Source organism: Aotus nancymaae, unplaced genomic scaffold (genome assembly GCF_030222135.1).
Source record: "Aotus nancymaae isolate 86718 unplaced genomic scaffold, 86718_ANA_hifiasm-v0.15.2.pri h1tg000067l, whole genome shotgun sequence".
Classification (NCBI taxonomy): Eukaryota; Metazoa; Chordata; class Mammalia; order Primates; family Aotidae; genus Aotus; species Aotus nancymaae.
The window spans coordinates 16,564,091-16,583,482 of NW_026988482.1; the positions used below are offsets into that span (position 1 = coordinate 16,564,091).

At 44.4% G+C, this 19,392-nt stretch overlaps 1 protein-coding gene and 1 pseudogene across 1 annotated transcript in view; one reads left to right on the forward strand and one right to left on the reverse strand.

Moving 5' to 3' along the window:
* LOC110569354 (potassium/sodium hyperpolarization-activated cyclic nucleotide-gated channel 4-like) overlaps positions 1 to 19,392 on the reverse strand; it is a 191,999-nt pseudogene that overhangs the window by 76,303 nt on the left and 96,304 nt on the right.
* Positions 15,370 to 19,392, forward strand: part of LOC135270807 (uncharacterized) — a 72,425-nt gene continuing 68,402 nt past the window's right edge. The window contains exon 1 of the mRNA XM_064366951.1: positions 15,370 to 15,479. The gene's annotated coding sequence lies outside the window, so the exon portion shown is untranslated. The remainder of the gene's footprint in view (positions 15,480 to 19,392) is intronic.

The following is a 19,392-nucleotide window of genomic DNA, read 5'->3' on the forward strand; positions in this document are numbered from 1 at the left end:
GAGTAGCTGGGATTACAGTCATGTGCCACCAAGCCCGGCTAATTTTTTGTGTTTTTAGTAGAGACGGGGTTTTACTGTGTTAGCTAGGATGGTCTTGGTCTCCTGACACGGTGATCTGCCTGCTTCGGCCTTCCAAAGTGTTGGGATTATAGGTGTGAGCCACCATGCCTGGCCCAGAATTTTATTCCTTTTTAAGGCTGAGTAATATTCCATTATGTGTACATATCACGTTTTGTTTATCCATTCATATGTTGATGGACATTTGGGTTATTTCCACCTTTTTGCTATTGTGAATAATGATGCTATGAATATCGGTTTACAAATATCTTTTTTTTTTTTTTTTTTGAGATGAAGTCTTGCTCTGTGGCCAGGCTGAAGTGCAGTGGCACAATCTCAGCTCACTGCAACCTGTGCGTCCCGGGTTCAAGGGATTCTCCTGCCTCATACTCCTGAGTAGCTGAGACTACAGGCCACCACACCTGACTAATTTTTGTATTTTTAGTAGAGACGAGGTTCACCATATTGGCCAGGATGGTCTTGATCTCTTGACCTCGTGATCCGCCCGCCTTGGCCTCCCAAAGTACTGACGTGATCACGGCTCACTGCAACCTCTGCCTTGTGTGTTCAAGCATTCTCCTGCCTTAGCTTCCTGAGTAGCTGGGATTACAGGTGTGCACTACCATGCCCAGCTACTTTTTGCTTTTTGTATTTTTGGTAGAGAAGGAGTTCCACCGTTAACTATTGGCCAGGCTGATCTTGAACTTCTGACCTCAGGTGATCCACCTGCCTTGGCCTCCCAAAGTGCTGGGATTATAGTGTGAGCCACCATGCCCAGCCACAAATACCAAGACTTTTTACTTTCATTCCTTTTTTTTTTTTTTAAGATAGAATCTTGCTCTGTTGCCCAGGCTGGAGTGCCGTGGCATGATTTCAGCTCACTGCAACCTCTGCCTCCTGAGTTCAAGTGATTCTCCTGCCTCAGCCTCCAGAGAAGCTGGAACTACAAGCATGTTCCACCACACCTGGCTAATTTTTTGTATTTTTAGTAGAGGCGGGGTTTCACCGTGTTGACTAGGATGGTCTTGATCTCCTGACCTCGTAATCACCTGCCTCAGCCTCCCAAAGTGCTGGGATTACAGGTGTAAAGCACCACACCTGGCAGTTTTTTTTTTTTTGACAGGGTCTTGCTCTGTTGTCCAGGTGAGTGCAGTTGTGCAGTGACAGCTCTCTTTATCCCTGATCTTCTTGGTTCAAGCTATCCTCTCACCTCAGCCTCTTGAGTAGCTGAGAATTCAGGTGCACACCACCACGCCTAGCTTATTTTTTAATTTTTTTGTAGCTGTGGGATTTCGCTATGTTGCCTAAGTTTTACGTGTCTTTTTTTTAAGGAACTGCCCTACTGTTTGGCACAGTGGTTGCACCATTTTACATTCTACCAACAATGCACAAAGGTTTCGTTATAGACTGAATTGTGTCCTCCTGAAAATTCATATGTTGAAGCCCTAAGCTGCAGTGTGAATCTTTACAGAGATAATTAACAAATTAGAATATATCATAAGGATGAGGCCTTAATCCAGTAGGACTGGTGTCCTTATAAGAAAAGGACTAGATACCAGGAGTCCATGTACAGAGAGAAAAGGCTACATGAGAATAGAAGGGATTACAAGTGTGAATCTCCATGCCCAGCCCTGGCTATTTTATTTTTTGTAGAGTTGGGGTCTCGCCATGTGCTCATGCTGGTCTCCAACTCCTGAACTCAAGCAATCCTCCCACTTTGGCCTCCCAAAGTGCTGAAATTACAGGCATGAGCCACTGCGCCTGGCGTTTTCTTTTTTTTTCTTTCTGTTTTATAGAAACAGAGTCTCGCTCTTTCACCAGGTGCCAGGCTGGAGTGCAGTGGCGAGATCTCGGTTCACTGCAGCGTCCGCCTCCCAGGTTCAAGCAGTTCTCCTGCCTCAGCCTCCCGAGTAGCTGGGATCACAGGCGCGTGCCACCACACCCAGCTAATTTTTGTATTTTAGTAGAGACAGGGTTCCACTGTGTTGGCCAGGATGGTATCGATCTCTTGACCTTGTGATCCGCCTGCCTCGGCCTCCCAAAGTGCTGGGATTACAGGTGTGAGCCACCATGCCCGGCTGGCATTTTATTTTATTAGTTTTGAGACAGAGTCTCACTCTGTTGCCTACCGCAGAGTGAAGTGGCGTGATCTCAGCTCACTGCAACCTCTGCCTCCCAGGTTGAAGAGATCCTTGTGCCTCAGCCTTCCAAGTAGCTGGGATTACAGGCATGTGCCACCATGCCTGGCTGATCTTTGTATTTTAGCATAGATGGGGTTTCACCTTGTTGGCCAGGCTGGTCTTGAACTCCTGACCTCAAGTGATCTGTGCACCTTGGCCTTCCAAAGTGCTGGTAGTACAGGTGCGGGCCTTTTTCTCTTTTCTTTCTTTCTTTCTTTCTTTCTTTCTTTCGTTAATAGCTATCCTAATGGATGTGAAGTGGTATCTCATTGTGGTTTTGATTTGCATTTCCCTAATGATAAGTGATGTTGAGCATCTTTTCATGTGTTTATTGGTTATTTGTATATCATCCTTGAAGAAGTATCTATTCATGTCTTTGGTTGACCATTTTAAAATTAGGTTTTTGAGCTGGGCGTGGAGGTGCACACCTGTAGTCCCAGCTTCCCGGGAGGTTGAGGTAGGTGGATCTCTTAAGCCCAGGTGTTTGAGGGTGCAGTGAGCTGTGATTGCACCACTGCACTCCACCCTGGGTGACAGTCTCTAAAAATAAAATAAAATTAGGTTTTCGTCTTTGTTGTTGAGTTTTAGGAGTCCTTTATATACTCTAGATATTCCTTGTCAGATAATGTGATTTACAAATATTTTTTTCTCTGTGTGGGTTATCTTTTTTTTTCTTATTCTCTTTTTTTTTCCTGTGGGTTGTCTTTATACTCTGTTGATAGTGTCTTTTGATGCACAGAGGTTTTCGTTTTGATGAAGTCCAATTTATCTTTTTTTTTAAATCTGTGCCTCATTTGCAAATTATTGCCAGTTGAAACTTTTCCCCTAAGAGTTTTATAGTTTTAGCTCTTAGGTTTGGGTCTTTGATCCAGTTTGGGTTTTTTAAATATATTATGTTGGGTAAGAGTCCCACTTTATTGTTTTGCATGTGGTTATTCAGTTTTCCCAGTACCATTTTCCATCTGGGAAAAAGATTGTACTTTTCCCATTGAATATTTTTAACACCTTTCTTGAAAATCAGTTGACTGCAGTTCAAGACCAGCCTGGCCAACACGGTGAAACCCTATCTGTACTAAAAGTACAAAAATTAGCTGGGCATAGTGGTGCCTGCCTGTAATCCCAGCTACTTGGGAGGCTGAGGCAAGACAATCACTTGAACCCGGGAGGCGGAGGCTTCAGTGAGCCGAGATGGCGCCATTGCACTCCAGCCTGGGTGACAGGGCAAGACGCGAGAATCCATCTCAAAAGAAAAAAATTGACCATATATGTGAGGAGTTATTTCTCATCTCTCCATTCAGTTGACTGGTCTTTATGTCTATCTTTATGCCATCACTGTACTGTTGTGATTGCTGTAGCTAAATGGTACACTTAAAGATGGTTAAAATAGGCTGGGCATGGTGGCTTATGCTTATATTATAGTCTTAGCACTTTGGGAGGTTGAGGTGAGCAGATTTCCTGTGCTCAGGAGTTCAAGACCAGCCTAGGCAACATGGTGAAACCCCGACTCTACCAAAATACAAAAATTAGCTAGGTGTGGTGGTGCGTGCCTGTAATTCTAGCTATTTGGGAGGCTGAGGCACAAGAATTGCTTGAACCTGGATACAGAGGTTGCAGTGAGCCGAGACTGTGCCACTGCACTCTAGCCTGGGCAACAGAGTGAGACTCTTTACATACCCAAATGTTTTACCATAATTATAAAATAATTTTTATTTTCATTTTTAAGTTGTTCATTCTTTCCTCTTTTGTTAATGCTCTCTGCTGAATTAAAATAAATAAATAAATAAAAAGAATAGGTCTTGTTGGGCCAGCTGCAGTGGCTCACACCTGTAATCCCAGCATTTTGGGAGGCTGAGGCAGGCGGATCACCTGAGGTCGGGAGTTTGAGACCAGCCTGACCAACATGGTGAAACCCCGTCTCTGCTAAAAATACAGAAGTAGCCGAGTGTGGTGGTGCTTGCCTGTAATCCCAGCTACTCAGGAGGCTGAGGCAGGAGGCAGGAGAATCACTTAAACCAGGAGGCGGAGGTTACAGAGAGCCAAGATCGCACCACTGCACTCCAGCCTGGGCAACAAGAGTGAAACTGAGGTCTTGTTGATTTTCTTTCTGCTTTCCCCTGTTCACCCCCTCTCACTTTATGAAAGAAAGCACTTCTTCATTTGAAACCTAACTGAAGTAAATTGTCCCAGAGAGGAAAACCGTTCAGGACACCAATGTTTTATCTCATCTCCTGTTTAAGTATATTTGGGTTGCTTCTTTCTTTCTTTCTTTTTTTTTTTTTAAGATGGGGTTTCACCATGGTGGCCAGGCTGGTCTTGAACTCCTGACCTCAGGTGATCCACCCACCTCGGCCTCCCAAAGTGCTAGGATTACAGGCGTGAGCCACCGTGTCCGGCCTCTTCTTTTTTTTTTTTTTGACTTTAATCTCATGACAGTTTATGTTTTCATTTTTAAAAAGTATTATTGGGAGGCTGAGGCAGGCGGATGACAAGGTCAGGAGTTCGAGACCAGCTTGGCCAATATGGTGAAACCCCATCTCTACTAAAAATTCAAAAATTAGCCGGGTGTGGTGGCAAGCACCTGTAGTCCCAGCTACTTGGGAGTCTGAGGCAGGAGAATCGCTTGAACCTGGGAGAGGGAGGTTGCAGTAACGCAAAATCATGCCACTGCACTGCCACCTGGGTGACAGAGCGAGACTCCGTCTCAAAAAAAAAAGTATTATAAATAAAGGTGTTGTGAATTTTTTTATACAAGTCTTTTGTTTTTATTAATTTTGGATAAATCCCAAGAAGTGGCGTTGCTTAATGTATGATTGGACACAGAAAATATAAAGAAAACAGAAAATGAAGAAGTGGAGTTGCTGATCATAGGTTAGTACTTATTAGACCAGTTTCCAAAATGGATGTACTGTTTTGTATTCTCGTCAGCAATGTATGAGAAGAGGTCTTTTTTTTTAAAAAAAAAAAAAAAAAAAAAAAGACAGGGTCTCGCTTTATGACCTAGGCTGGAGTGCAGTGGCACGATTGTAACTCACTGCAGCTTTGACCTCCTGGGCTCAAGTGATCCTCCCACTTCAGTCTCTCCTGAGTATCTGGGACTATAGACATGAGCTACCATGCCTGGATAATTTTTTTTTTTTTGCAACAGAGTCTCATTGTGTCCCCCAGGCTGGAGTGCAATGGCATAATCTCTGTTCACCACAACCTCTGCCTCTGAGGTTCAAGTGATTCTCCTGCCTTAACCTTCCAAGTAGCTGAGATTACAGGCATGTGCCACCACACCTGGCTAATTTTTGTATTTTTTTTTCTCTTTGAGACAGAGTCTTGCTCTGTCCCCAGGCTGGAGTTCAGTGGTGAGATCTTGGCTCACTGCAACCTCTGACTCCCTGGTTCAAGTGATTCTCCTGCCTCAGCCTCCTGAGTAGCTGGGATTACAGGCACACACCACGACGCCAGGCTAATTTTTGTATTTTTAGTAGATATGGGGTTTCACCATGTTGGTCAGGCTGGTCTTGAACTTCTGATCTTGTGATCTGCCCGCCTCAGCCTCCCAAAGTGCTGGGATTACAGGAGTGAGCCACTGCACCTGGCCTAATTTTTGTATTTTTAAGAGAGATGGGGTTTCATCATGTTGGTCAGTATGATTTCGAACTTGACCTCATGATCTGCCTGCCTCGGCCTCCCAAAGTGTTGGGATTAAAGGCTCAAGCCACTGCACCCAGCCTAATTTTTTTTTTTTAGTAGAGACAGAGTTTTGCCATGTTGGCCAGGCTGGTCTCAAACTCTTGACCTCATGTGATTCTCCCACCTCGGCCTCCCAAAGTGCTGGGATTATAGGCATGAGCCACGGCGCCTGGCCCAATTTTTGTATTTTTTTGTAGAGACATGGTTTTACCATGTTTCACAGGCTGGCCTTGAACTCTTGATCTCAGGCAATCTGTCTGTCTCAGCCCTTCCAAAGTTCTGGGATTACAGGCAGGTGTTCTCATTGCTGGAAATCCTTCTGTATATTTGATTTGGTATGTTTTTAATTTTAGCCATTCTAGTGAGTGTGTACTAGTATCTTATGTTTGTGTTTTCCTTATCATAGTGAACATTATGACTAATTATAGTGATATATATCATAAATATTTACTCAATTCGGATTTCTTTTTTGAAACAGGGTCTTGCCATGTTGCTCAGGCTAGACCCCAGATTCCTAGGCTTAAGTGAACCTCCCACCTCAGTCTCTTGAGTAGTTGGGACTATAGGTTTGTACCACCATGCCTGGCTAATTTATTTATTTAAAATTAATTAATTAATTAATTTGAGACTGAGACTGAGTGTCTCTGTATTGCCCAGGCTGGAGTGCAGTGGCCCGATCTCAGCTCACTGCAACCTATGCTTCCCGGGTCCAAGCAGTTCTCCTGTTTCAGCCTCCTGAGTAGCTGAGACTGCAGGTGCTCACCACTACACCTGGCTAATTTTCGTATGTTTAGTAGAGACAAGGTTTCACCATATTGGCCAGTCTGGTCTAGAACTCCTGACCTTGCGATCCGCTCTCCTTGGCCTCCCAAAGTGTTGGGATTACAGGCATGAGCCACTGCGCCCAACCCTCTCTCTTTCTTTCTTTCTTTCTTTCTTTTTTTTTTTTTTAATAACAGGGTCTCCTCTGTTGCCCAGGCTGGAGTGGAGTGGTGCAGTCATGGCTCACTGCAGGCTGAAACTCCCATGCTTAAGTCGTCCTCCCACTTTAGCCTTCTGAGTAACTGGGACCATAGAGGTGTACCATCACACCTTACTGCTAATTTTTTTTTTTTTTGAGACAGTCTCATTCTGTCACCCAGGCTGGAGTGCAGTGACACAATCTTAGCTCACTGCAACCTCTGCCTTCTGGGTTCAAGTGATCCTCCTGCCACAGTCTCCTGAGTAGCTGGGATTACAGGCATGCGCCACTGCGTCTTTATAATTAGCTTGGTTTACTTTTGTATTTTTAGTAGAGATGGGGTTTCACCATGTTGGTCCACCTGGTCTTGAACTCCTGACCTCATATTATCCAGCCGCCTCAGCCTCCCAAAGTACTGGGGTTACTGGGGTTACAGGCATGAGCCACCATGCCCAGCTGGACATGGCTAAATAAAAAAATTTTTTTGTAGGCTGGGTGGGGTGCTCACACTTGCAATCCCAGTACTCTGAGAGGCTGAGGCAGGCTGATTACCTGAATCAGGAGTTTGAGACCAGCCTGGGCAACATGACAAAAGCCCGCGTATACCAGAAATACACAGAAAACTTAGTGGGGCATGGTAGTGCATGCTTGTGGTCCCAGCTACTCAGGAGGCTGAGGTGAGAGGATTGCTTGAGCCCGGGAGGTGGTGGTTATAGTGAGCTGTGAGCTGAGAATGCACCACCGCACTCCAGCTTGGGTGACAGAGTGAGATACGGTCTCAGAAAAAATTTTTTTTTTTTGTAGAGACAAGTTCTCACTATTTTGCCCAGTATGGTGTCAACTTCTGAGCTCAAATGATCCTCCTGCCTCAGCCTCCCAAAGTGTTGGGATTACAGATGTGAGCCACTGTGCCTGTCCTGTTTATAGGCTCTTAATTGTTTCCTTGGTCTGTATGTCAATCTTATGTCAGTGCCACCCTGTCTTGTTTTTTTGTTTTTTTTTTTTTTTTTTTGAGACGGAGTCTCGTACTGTAGTGACAGGAGCACGATCTTGGCTCACTGTAATCTCCGCCTCCCGGGTTCAAGCAATTCTCCTGCCTCAGCCTCCCCAGTAGCTGGGACTACAGGTGTGCGCCCAGCTAATTTTTTTGTATTTTTTTTTTTTTTTTTCAGTAGAGATGGGTTTTCACCATGTTGGCCAGAATGGTCTCCATCTCCTGACCTCGTGATCCATCTGCCTCGGCCTCCCAAAGTGTTCGGATTACAGATGTGATCCGCTGTGCCTGGCCTACACTGTCTTTCTTTTTTTTTTTTTTTTTAGAGATGGAGTCTCACTCTGTTGCCCAGGCTTGAGTGCCAGGGGCATGATCTTGGCGCACTGCAACTTCCGCCTCCTCGGTTCAATCCATTCTCCTGCCTCAGCCTCCTGAGTAGCTGGGATTACAGGCGTGCGCCACCATGCCCTGCTAATTTTTGTATTTTAGTAGAGACGGGGTTTTACCGTGTTGTTCAGGCTGGTCTCGAACTCCTGACCTCATGATCTGCCCGCCTTGGCCTCCCAAAGTGCTGGTATTACAGGGTGAGCCACCATGCCCGGCCCACACTGTCTTGATTACTGTAGCTTTGTGGTGGGTTTTGGAATTGGGAAGTGTCAGTCCACTAACTTTGTTGTATATATATATATTTTTCTATTTTGCACAGATATTACCAGGTTACAAATAATATTTTGCACACGTTTTAAAAGCTTAATACATAATAGCTTATTCTGTATCAATTACCATAGCTACTTGATTTTTTTTTTAGAGTTACATAGTTTTTTTTTTTTTTTTTTTTTTTTTTGAGACTGAGTCTTGCTCTTACTTAGGCTGGAGTGCAGTGATGTGATTGGCTTAAGCAACCTCTGCCTCCTGGGATCAGGCCTCGGGATCCTCCTATCTCATCCTCCAGAGTATTTGGGGCTATAGATACCTGCTGCCACACCCAGCTAATTTTTGTAGAGACAGGGTCTCACCATGTGTGTTGCCCAGGCTGGTCTTGGATTTCAAGGCTCAAGCGATCTGCTTGCCTTGGCCTCTGAAAGTGCTGGGATTATATGCTTGAGCTGCTGCGCCAGGCCTGAGTTACATAGTGTTCTTTTTTGAGACCAAGTTTTGCTCTTGTTGCCTAAGCTGGAGTACAGTGCCATGATCTCGGCTCACTGCAACCTCTGCCTCCCAGGTTCAAGTGATTGTCCTGTGTCAGCCTCCTGAGTAGCTGGGTTACAGGCCTGAGCCACCAAACCTGGCTGATTTTTTTTTTTTTTTTTTTGTATTTTTAGTAGAGACGGGATTTCACCAAGTTGTCCAGGTTTGTCTTGAACGCCTGACCTCAGGTAATTCACCCACCTTGGCCTCCCAAAGTGCTGGGATTACAGGTGTGAGCTACCGTGCCCAGCCTATGATCTTTTGCTATTATAATCCATGCTCTATTGTGTACCTTTGTAAACTTGTCACCTTACACTATAAATGTCTAGAGAATGAGTTCCTGGAAATGGAACTGGAAAGTCAGAGATTATGCACATTTAAAATTTATTGATTAAATTTCCAGCTTGTCTTTTTTTTTTCTTTTTTTTGAGACGGAGTTTTGCTCTTGTTACCCAGGCTGGAGTGCAATGGCGCGATCTCGGCTCACCGCAACCTCCGCCTCCTGGGTTCAGGCAATTCTCCTGCCTCAGCCTCCTGAGTATCTGGGGTTACAGGCACGCGCCACCATGCCCAGCTAATTTTTTGTATTTTTAGTAGACACGGGGTTTCACCATGTTGACCAGGATGGCCTCGATCTCTTGACCTCATGATCCACCCACCTCGGCCTCCTAAAGTGCTGGGATTACAGGCGTGAGCCACCGCGCCCGGCCCCAGCTTTTCTTATGTTACTGATTTCTGACTGTTTTGGTTGGAGAGCATACTTTTTTTTTTTTTTTGGGAGACAGGGTCTCACTCTGTCACCCACGCTGGCGTGCAGTAGCATGATCATAGCTCATTGCAGACTTGACCTCCTGGGCTCAAATAATCCTCCCACTTCAGCCTCCTGAGTAGCTGGGAATACAGGCACACACAATCATGTCCAGCCAATTTTAATTTAATTTTTATTTTTTTGAGATGGAGTCTCGCTCTGTCGCCCAGGCTGGGGTACAGTGGCACAATCTTGACTCACTGCAGCCTCCACCTCCTGGTTAAAGCTATTCTCCTGCCTCAGCCTCCCAGGTAGCTGGGATTACAAGGGCATGCCACCAGATTTTTGCTTTTATTTGAGCAGATGGTGTCTGGCTATATTGCCCAGGTGGGTCTTGGACTCCTGGCCTCAAGCAGTCCTTCCACCTCAGCCTCTCAAAAGTGTTGGGATTACAGGTATGAGCCACTGTGCCTGGCCAAGAATGTTTCATGTGCATTTGAGAAGAATGTAATTCTGCCATGGTTGGATGGAGCATTCTGTGTATGTCTGTTAGGTCTAGTTGGTTTATTGTGTTATTCAAGTTCCCTCCCTATGTTCTGTCTGATCAGTCTCCTTGTTGAAAGTGGGGTTTGAGGTTTTCAGCTGTTACTGAAGAACTATGTCTTCCTTCAAATCTTTTAATTTTTGCTTTCTACATTTTAAGGTCCTGTTATTAGGTGCATAATTGTTATATTGTCTTGCTGTATTAGGCTTTTAAATTAATATATAGACCAGGCACACAGTGGCTCATGTCTATAATGAGCCAGCGCTTTGAGAGGCTGAAGTGGGAGGATCACTTGAGCCCAGGAGTATGAGACCAGTCTGGTCAACATAGTGAGATCCTCTGTCTACAAAATAAAAACAAAAAAACCACAAGCATATATATATATATTTCTTTGTTGTAACCTTTTTGTATTTAAAGTGTGTTTTGTGTGATTTTTTTTTTTGTTTTTTTTTTTTTGAGACACAGTTTCGCTCTTGTTACCCAGCCTGGGGTGCAATGGCGCGATCTCGGCTCACTGCAACCTCCGCCTCCTGGGTTCAGGCAATTCTCCTGCCTCAGCCTCCTGAGTAGCTGAGATTACAGGCATGCGCCACCACGCCCAGCTAATTTTTTGTAATTTTAGTAGAGACAGGGTTTCACCATGTTGACCAGGATGGTCTCGATCTCTTGACCTCATGATCCACCCGCCTCGGCCTCCCAAAGTGCTGGGATTATAGGCTTGAGCCACCGCGCCCGGCTTGTGTGATATTAATAGAATCACCCCAACTCTTTTGATTATTATCTGCATGAAATATCTTTTTGCATCCTTTTACTTTCAAACCTATTTGTGTCTTTGGATCTAAAGTGAATTTCCTGAAGATAGCATATAGTCGGATCATGTTGGTGTTCTTTTTTTTTTTTGAGTTGGAGTCTCATTCTGTCACTCAGGCTGGACTGCAATGGTAGAATCTCAGCTCACTGCAACCTTCACCTCCCGAGTTCAAGCAATTCTCTTGCCTCAGCCTCCCAAGTAGCTGGGATTACAGACATGGCCTACCACACCTGGCTAATTTTGTGTTCTTAGTAGAGATCGGGTTTCTCCATGTTGGTCAGACTGGTCTTAAACTCCTAGCCTCAGGTAATCTGCCTGCCTTGGCCTCCTAAAGTGTTGGGATTACAGGCATGAGCTACTGTGCTGGCCCAATTTTTTTTTTTTTTTTAAGAGACAGGGTCTTGCTGTGCTTGTGTATGTTGCCCAGGTTGGAGTACAGTGGTGAGATCATAGCTCACTGCAGCCTCGGTCTCCTGGGCTCAAGCAATACTCCTGCTTTGTTGTTCCCAAGTACCTGGAACTACAGGCATGCGCCACCTGGCTTTTTAATTTTTTTAATTTTTCATGGAGATGGCGTCTTGCTATGTTGCCTAGGCTGGTCTCAAACTCCTGGCCTCAAGCACCTGGCTTTCCAAAGTGCTAGGATTACAGATTTTAGCCACTGGCCTGTAGTAGAGATAGGGTCTCACTATGTGGCCCATGGTGGTTTCAAGCTCCTCAGCTTAAGTGATCCTCCCACCTCGGCCTCCCAAAGTGTTAGGACTACAAGCCTGAGCCACTGTGCCTAGCCACTTCTCATTTTCTTTTTTTTTTTTTTCTTCTTAGTGCATAAGGAGGCAACCTCATTTTCTAATGTGTGTATTCTAAAGATGTTTTCTTTGCAGTTACCATGGGAGTTAACATCTCACAGTTATAATCTAATTTGAATTTATAATAACTTAAGTTCCATAGTATACAGATCTCTGCTCCGGTGCAGCTCCTTTCTCGTCCCTTTTCTGTTATGTCATAGATTACGTCTTTGTAAATCGTTATCTCGTTAGCCTAGATTAATAATTTTTTATGCATTTGTTTTTAGATCACATTGAAAATGAAAAGCAGAGTTACAAAGCAAAATTACAATAATGCTAATTTTTACAATAATGCTAATTGCTCCTGTGTTTGCCTTTACCAGAGATTGATTGATTGATTGATTGATTTCTTTCTTTTCTTTCTTTCCTTATTTTTGGAGGGGGGAGGTGGGGGAGAAGGAGTCTTTGTTGCCAGGCTAGAGTACAGTGGCTCGATCTCAGCTCATTGCAGCCTCCGCCTCCTAGGTTCAAGTGATGCTCCTGCCTCAGGCTTCCAAGTAGCTGGGACTGTAGTTGGTAATGTATAGCGGTATAAGAGCCTCTATCAGCTTTTGTTTATCTGAGAATGTCTTTATTTTTTTCCTTAATTTTTAAAGGACGGTTTTCTCAGATACAGAATTCTTGGTTGTCAGTTTATGTTTAGGTCGTTTTTGTTTTTTTTTTTTGAGATGAAGTCTCGCTCTGTTGTCCAGTCTGCAGTGCAGTGGCATGATCTCGGCTCACCCCAACCTTCACCTCCTGGGTTCTAGTGGTTCTCCTGCCTCAGCCTCCTAAGTTAGCTGGGCCTATAGGTGCCTGCCACCATGCCCAGCTAATTTTTTGTATTTTTAGTATGACTAGGCTGGTTTTGAGCTCCTGACCTCAAGTGATCCACCCACCTTGGCCTACCAAAGTGCAAGGATTACAGGCGTGAGCCACTGTGCCCAGCCTAGGTCTTGTATGATCATACATTTTGCCTTGGCATTTATGGCTTTCTAAATTTCTCAACATACGTGTTGCTTTGGAATGTCCTAATTTGCCAGAGTTTCACCTCAACTTCTCTGCCTTTTTTTTTTTTTTTTGAGACGGAGTTTCGCTCTTGTTACTCAGGCTGGAGTGCAATGGCGCGATCTTGGCTCACCGCAACCTCCGCCTCCTGGGTTCAGGCAATTCTCCTGCCTCAGCCTCCTGAGTAGCTGGGATTACAGGCACGCGCCACCATGCCCAGCTAACTTTTTTTTTGTATTTTTAATGGAGACGGGGTTTCACCATGTTGACCAGGATGGTCTCGATCTCTTGACCTCGTGATCCAATTGCCTCGGCCTCCCAAAGTGCTGGGATTACAGGCGTGAGTCATGGCGCCCGGGCTTTTTTTTTTTTAAAGAGACAGGATTTCACCGTTTTGTTAAGTCTGGTCTCGAACTCCTGACCTCACATGATCCACCTGCCTAGGCCTCCCAAAGTGCTGGGATTACAGGTGTGAGCCACCGTGCCTGGTTCTTGGGCATCTATCTGTAATCTCTTGCCCCATATGTCTGTTAGTGTCTGTTAGTCTGTAGTCTGCTTCACAGCTTTCATTAGCAATACCTGCTGCTTTTTCTACCTAAGTTTTGTGTTAGGTTGAAATAGAAACCAACACCTTATGCCTGTCCTTCAAATACCCTAGACAGGGTAGAACAGATACCTATGATAATTTACAAGTAAGGTCTGTTTTGCTCTTTGAGGGAGGGAGCTGGGAATTGGGCTTATACTGCTTTAAGACCAAAACCACTGCCATGCTGGAGAAGGAGTGGGGCAAGGGTGAGTAAAAACACTACAGAACTTTGCTAGTGTTTTTAAGATGGCTTTTTCTTGATTGGATATTGGCTTGTAGACCTTGGCTGTTTTCTAAAACTCTGACAAAGTTGTTTCACACAGTTATTGCTTGTTTTCTGATGTTTCTATGAAGGAATGAGACCTTGAAACTTCTGGTCTGCCATTTTGATGACTATGGGCTGTCTTTTTACTCTCTTGATAGTGTCGTTTGATACACAAGTTTTAAATTTTGAAGAAGTTCACTTTAATTTTTATTTTAAAGTTCCTTGTGCTTTAGGGGTCATATTTAAGAAATCATTGCCAAATCCAAGGTCATGAAGATTTGCCACTTTTTCAGTAGCTATAACAAAGGTCCAGGAGATAACTTTTCATCTTGACTTGAGTTCCATGTCTGTCTTCAAAGCAATGACTGTAGTGAGAGTAATAGATTATTCTGATTGGTCGTGCCGGATGGTGTTAGAATAGGTCCGAGACAGTGGGGTTGATACTACAATGCTGTTTCCAAAACGAAAGGGCTAGTGAGCACTAGAAAAATCAGTAAATACTTATTTTATTTAGTAAATGTGAAGCATTCATAGCACATTAAAAAGTTTATGGTACCCAGAGTACACTTTTTCTTTTTTTTTGAGACTTGAGTTTCGCTCTTTTTACCCAGGCTGGAGTGCAATGGCACGATCTCGGCTCACCGCAACCTCCGCCTCCTGGGTTCAAGCAATTCTCCTGCCTCAGCCTCCCAAGTAGCTGGGACTACAGGCGCTCACCATCACGCCCAGCTAATTTTTTTGTATTTTAGTAGAGATGAGGTTTCACCATGTTGACCAGTATGGTCTCGATCTCTTGACCTCGTGATCCACCCGCCTCGGCCTCCCAAAGTGCTGGGATTACAGGCGTGAGCCACCACGCCTGGCCACTTTTTTTCTTTCTTTGTTTTAAGACATTCTCACTCTTTCCTGAGCTGGAATGCAGTGGTGCAGTCTTGGCTTACTACAGCCTCAACCTCCCGAGCTCAAGCGATCCACCTTAGCCTTCCAATAAAGAAGTTGGGACTACAGGCATATGTCACCATGCCTGGCTAAGTTTTGTATTTTTTCTTTTTTTGAGATGGATTCTTGCTCTGTTGCCCAGGCTGGTGTGCAGTGGCATGATTTTGGCTCACTGCAGCCTCTGCCGCCCGGGTTCAAGCAATTCTCCTGCCTCAGCCTCCTGAGCTGGGATTACAGGCACCTGGCACCATGTCTGGCTAATTTTTGTATTTTTAGTAGAGATGAGGTTTCGCCATGTTGCCCAGGCTGGTCTCAAACTCCTTGGCTCAAGTGATGTTCCTGCCTTGGCCTCCCAAAGTGTTGAGGTTACAGATGTGAGCCATCGCGCCCCACCCCAGAGTACACATTTTAATTAAAAATGTATTTTTCTTATTATAAATATAATATGTAAATGTTTAAAAGTGAGCTCCAGAATTATTGCTGCTGATGTGGTGGTCCTTGATAAACTAAGAAGTGGGAAACTAGTTTAACTTTTAATTCATGTTCTAAAGTACTAATTTTTGTGGTTTATTTTATACAGGTACTGCTATTACCAGAATTTGGTAGAAGAAGGATCTACTTGTTGGCAGCCTCTTGATAAAAAGAGATGTGGGGGGATTCTCGACCTGCTAACAGAACTGGACCTTTTCGGTAAGCTCTGAAATTTGCATATTGAAATTGCCAGTGTTTTAATTCTAAATATGTAACATTTTGGCCTACTGTAAAGGAAGATAATTTCTCTGCTGAGAAGTAGTTTCTGATTTTTTTAAAAATAGAAACTCAATTTGGAAAATAATTTCAAAAATGATTGTGAGACTGAATACCCAGCATGCCAAATGTCTTGTCATATAACCTTTTTTTTTTTTTCTTTTGAGATGGGGTCTTGCTCTGTCGCCCAGGCTGGAATGCAGTGGTGTGATCTTGGCTCACTGCACCCTCCGCCTCCTGGGTTCAAGCAGTTCTCTGCCTCAGCCTCCCAAGTACCTAGAATTAGAGGTGCCCGCCGCCACACCTGGCTAATTTTTGTAATTTTAGTAGAGACTGGGTTTCACCATCTTGGCCAGGCTTTCCTTCAACTCCTGACCGCGTGATCCACCCGCCTTGGCTTCCCAACATTTTGAAATTTATTTATTCATTTTTTGAGACAGAGTCTCGCTCTGTCTTCCAGGCTGGAGTGCAGTGGCACAGTCTTGACTCACTGCGACCTCTGTCTCCTGGATTCAAGCAATTCTCCTGCCTCAGCCTCCCGAGTAGCTGGTAGTACAGGTGTGTGCCACCATGCCCAGCTAATTTCATTTTTTTAAATATTAAGAAATCCCCAAATATTTATTTTTGTTTCTTTTCTTTTTCTTTTTTTGGGACAGAGTCTTGCTCTGTCGCCATGGTGGAGTGCAGTGGCGCAGTCTCAGCTCACGGCAGCCTCCTCCTCCTGGGTTGAAGCGATTCTTCTGCCTCAGCCTCCCGAGTAGCTGGGACCACAGGCGCACGCCACCACGCCCAGCTAATTTTTGTATTTTTAGTAGAGACAAGGTTTCACCATGTTGGCCAGGATGGTCTCTATCTCTTGACCTCGTGATCCGCCCGCCTCGGCCTCCCAAAGTGCTGGGATTACAGGCGTGAGCCACCGCGCCCAGCCTTATTTCTGTTTTCTTAGCAAAGGAATACGTACTCGGCTAGTAAGGAAAGCTAGTGAAATGTCCGTAAATGTTTATAAAAGTTGCATTGAGTGCACTATTTATGTCTAGAATTCAGAGCTATGCTTTGCCTGTGGCGTGTTGATGCAGTTTGCTAAACCACCTCTCAATTTTAGGGGTTATTGGGTACCAAGAAGTGTGAAGATGGTGGTAGCATTGGTAGCATTTAGTTGTAAATGGATTGTATTTTAAATTTGTAGGGAGTTAATTTTTTTGTAGCTAATGTAATACACTGTATTTTAACTCGTATTTAAACATTTTTTGCATTGTGTTTACAATTAATGAAATGTTATACAAATGTGACTTTTTTGGTTTTACTTGGTACATAGCAAAGAAATCTGACCTTTAAATGTATGCATTCAAAGGTATTGATGCTCCAGTTGAAACTTCTATTACTAGTACATTTTCTTTTTTTTTTTTTTTTTTTTCGTTTTTTGAGATGGAGCCTCACTCTGTCACCTAGGCTGGAGTGCAGGGGTGTGATCTCAGCTCACTGTATCCTCCGCCTCTTGGGTTCAAGTGATTCTCCTGCCTCAGCCTCCCGAGTAGCTGGGACTACAGGTGCATGCCACCACACCCAGCTAATTTTTATATCTTTAGTAGAGACGGGGTTTGACCATTGGCCAGGATGGTCTCGATCTCTTGACCTGGTGATCTGCCCGCCTTAGCCTCCCAAAGTGCTGGAATTACAGGCTTGAGCCACCGCGCCCGGCCCACATCAGTATTCTTTTTAATAAACTTTACCACAATTCAGGGTGTGTGAAAATCATTTTGATGGAAAAAGTTTTGAGAATCAGATCTTCAGGGAAATTTTTGCACTTAGGTAGTACAGCATAACAAAGAGGAGTACAGGTTTTGGAGTCAGATGTTACTTCCTAGGTGGGTTACCACTGGCACATTTTTTAACCTCCCACATCCCCAATTCCCTCTTACCCATATCTTTTGGAGCCCTTATGTAGGATAAATGGAATCATTCATTCCTGAGTACCTGCTGTGTACCAGTCACCTTTCTGAATGTTGAGGTTGCTGCAGTGAACAAGACATACGGAATAACTTTATTGTAATGGGAGAAAACAGACCATAAGCAAATAGACAAAAACAGTGTAACAGCTGATAGCTGAGTGCTGTAAAGAAAATGAAGCAGGATATTGGGAGAATGAAGATGGGGGCAATTTTAAAGGGGTGGTCAGAGGAACTTGAGGAGTGGCATACATTTGAGTTGTGACTCTTGGTTTATAATGTATGCAGAACATTTAACTGTAGTACCTAGCACTTGGTAGCATTTGAAATAATTTGAAATTCGATGTTTTTTCTGTCTCTTACCGTTCTCCGCATGTCAAATAATTTCCAATTCTACATTGTGTGTGTGTGTGTGTGTGTGTGTGTGTGTGAGCGAGAGAGAGAGAGAGAGAGAGAGAGAGTGTGTGTGTGTGTGTGTGTGTGTGTGTGAGAGAGAGAGAGTCTAGCCAGGCTGGAGTGCAGTAGTGCAATCTTGGCTCACTGCAACCTCTGCCTCCTGGGTTCCAGCGATCCTTCTGTCTCAGCCTCCCAAGTAGCTGGGACTCCAGGTGTGCGCCATCGAGCCCGGCTAATTTTTTTTTTTTTTTTTTTTTTTTTGGTGTCTTGCTCTGTTGCCCAGGCTGGAGTGCGGTGGCACAGTCTCAGCTCACTGCAACCTCCACCTCCCAGGTTCAAGTGATTCTCCTACCTCAGCCTCCCAAGTAGCTGGGAGTACAGGTGCCCGCCACCACACCCAGCTAATTTTTGTATTTTTAGTAGAGACAGGGTTTCACTGTGGTTGACCAGGCTGGTGTCGAACTCCTGATCCATCCACCCCGACCTCCCAAAGTGCTAGGATTACAGGCGTGAGCCACCACACCCTGTCAATTTTTGTATTTTTAGCAGAGACAGGGTTTCACCATGTTGGCCAGGCTGGTCTTGAACTCCAGATCTTAGGTTATCTGCCTACCTTGGCCTCCCAAAGTGCTGGGATGACAGGCGTGAGCCACTGTGCCTGGCCTTCAATTATAATTCTAAGAAAATTTATTTTTATATCTGAAGTTTATTAAAACGAATTCTTTAAGGAAATGGATGTGGATTATGGTCCTTGTGACAAAGTGAACCATCTTATGAGAGACATAAGAATGTGAGGGAAGAAGTCCTGAGTCCTCAAGGTGAGTAAAGTAAGAATTTGTGGAACATAAAATGTCCTTGTAGGCCAGGCACAGTGACTCAAGCTTGTAATCCTACCACTTTTGGAGGCCGAGGCAGGAAGAGCACTTGAGCCCAGGAGTTTTAAGATAACATGGGCAACATAGTGAGATCCCTGTCTAAATTTTTTTTTAAAAAGTCTCTGTCTATTCTTTCCCCCAGATTTACGTACAGGCAAAGTTGGTACAGATTCTGAGTCACCAGGATCTGCTTGGCAACTCTTAGTAGAGCCTGAGTGTGTGTGTGTGTGTGTCTGTGCGCTTGCGCCTCTCGGAAGCACAACTCTTAGTAGAGTCCAAGAGTGTGTGTGTGTGTGTGTGTGTGTGTGTGCGTGCGTGCGCGCGCACGCGCCTCTGAGAAGGTTTCTCTGAAGTACTTTGGGTTGAGTTTTTTGTAACTCTGCTATCATGACTCTTGATGTGAAATGTCCTTTATTTATTATTGGCTGGTACTTATTGGCCTAGGGGATGGAAGTAAAGGAACTTTCTGCTAGCTTTATTTGTCAAATAGTGTGAGTATTTGTGCCTCAGTGGGGTTGCTCAAGATGATAACCAAGGTCGCTCTAGCCTTTTCCCAGTGCCTATATCAAGCTGTCAAACAGTAGGATGCTCTGCAGCAGTACTGACTTTGTGGCTGTGGTGACTCATCAGGGTATCACT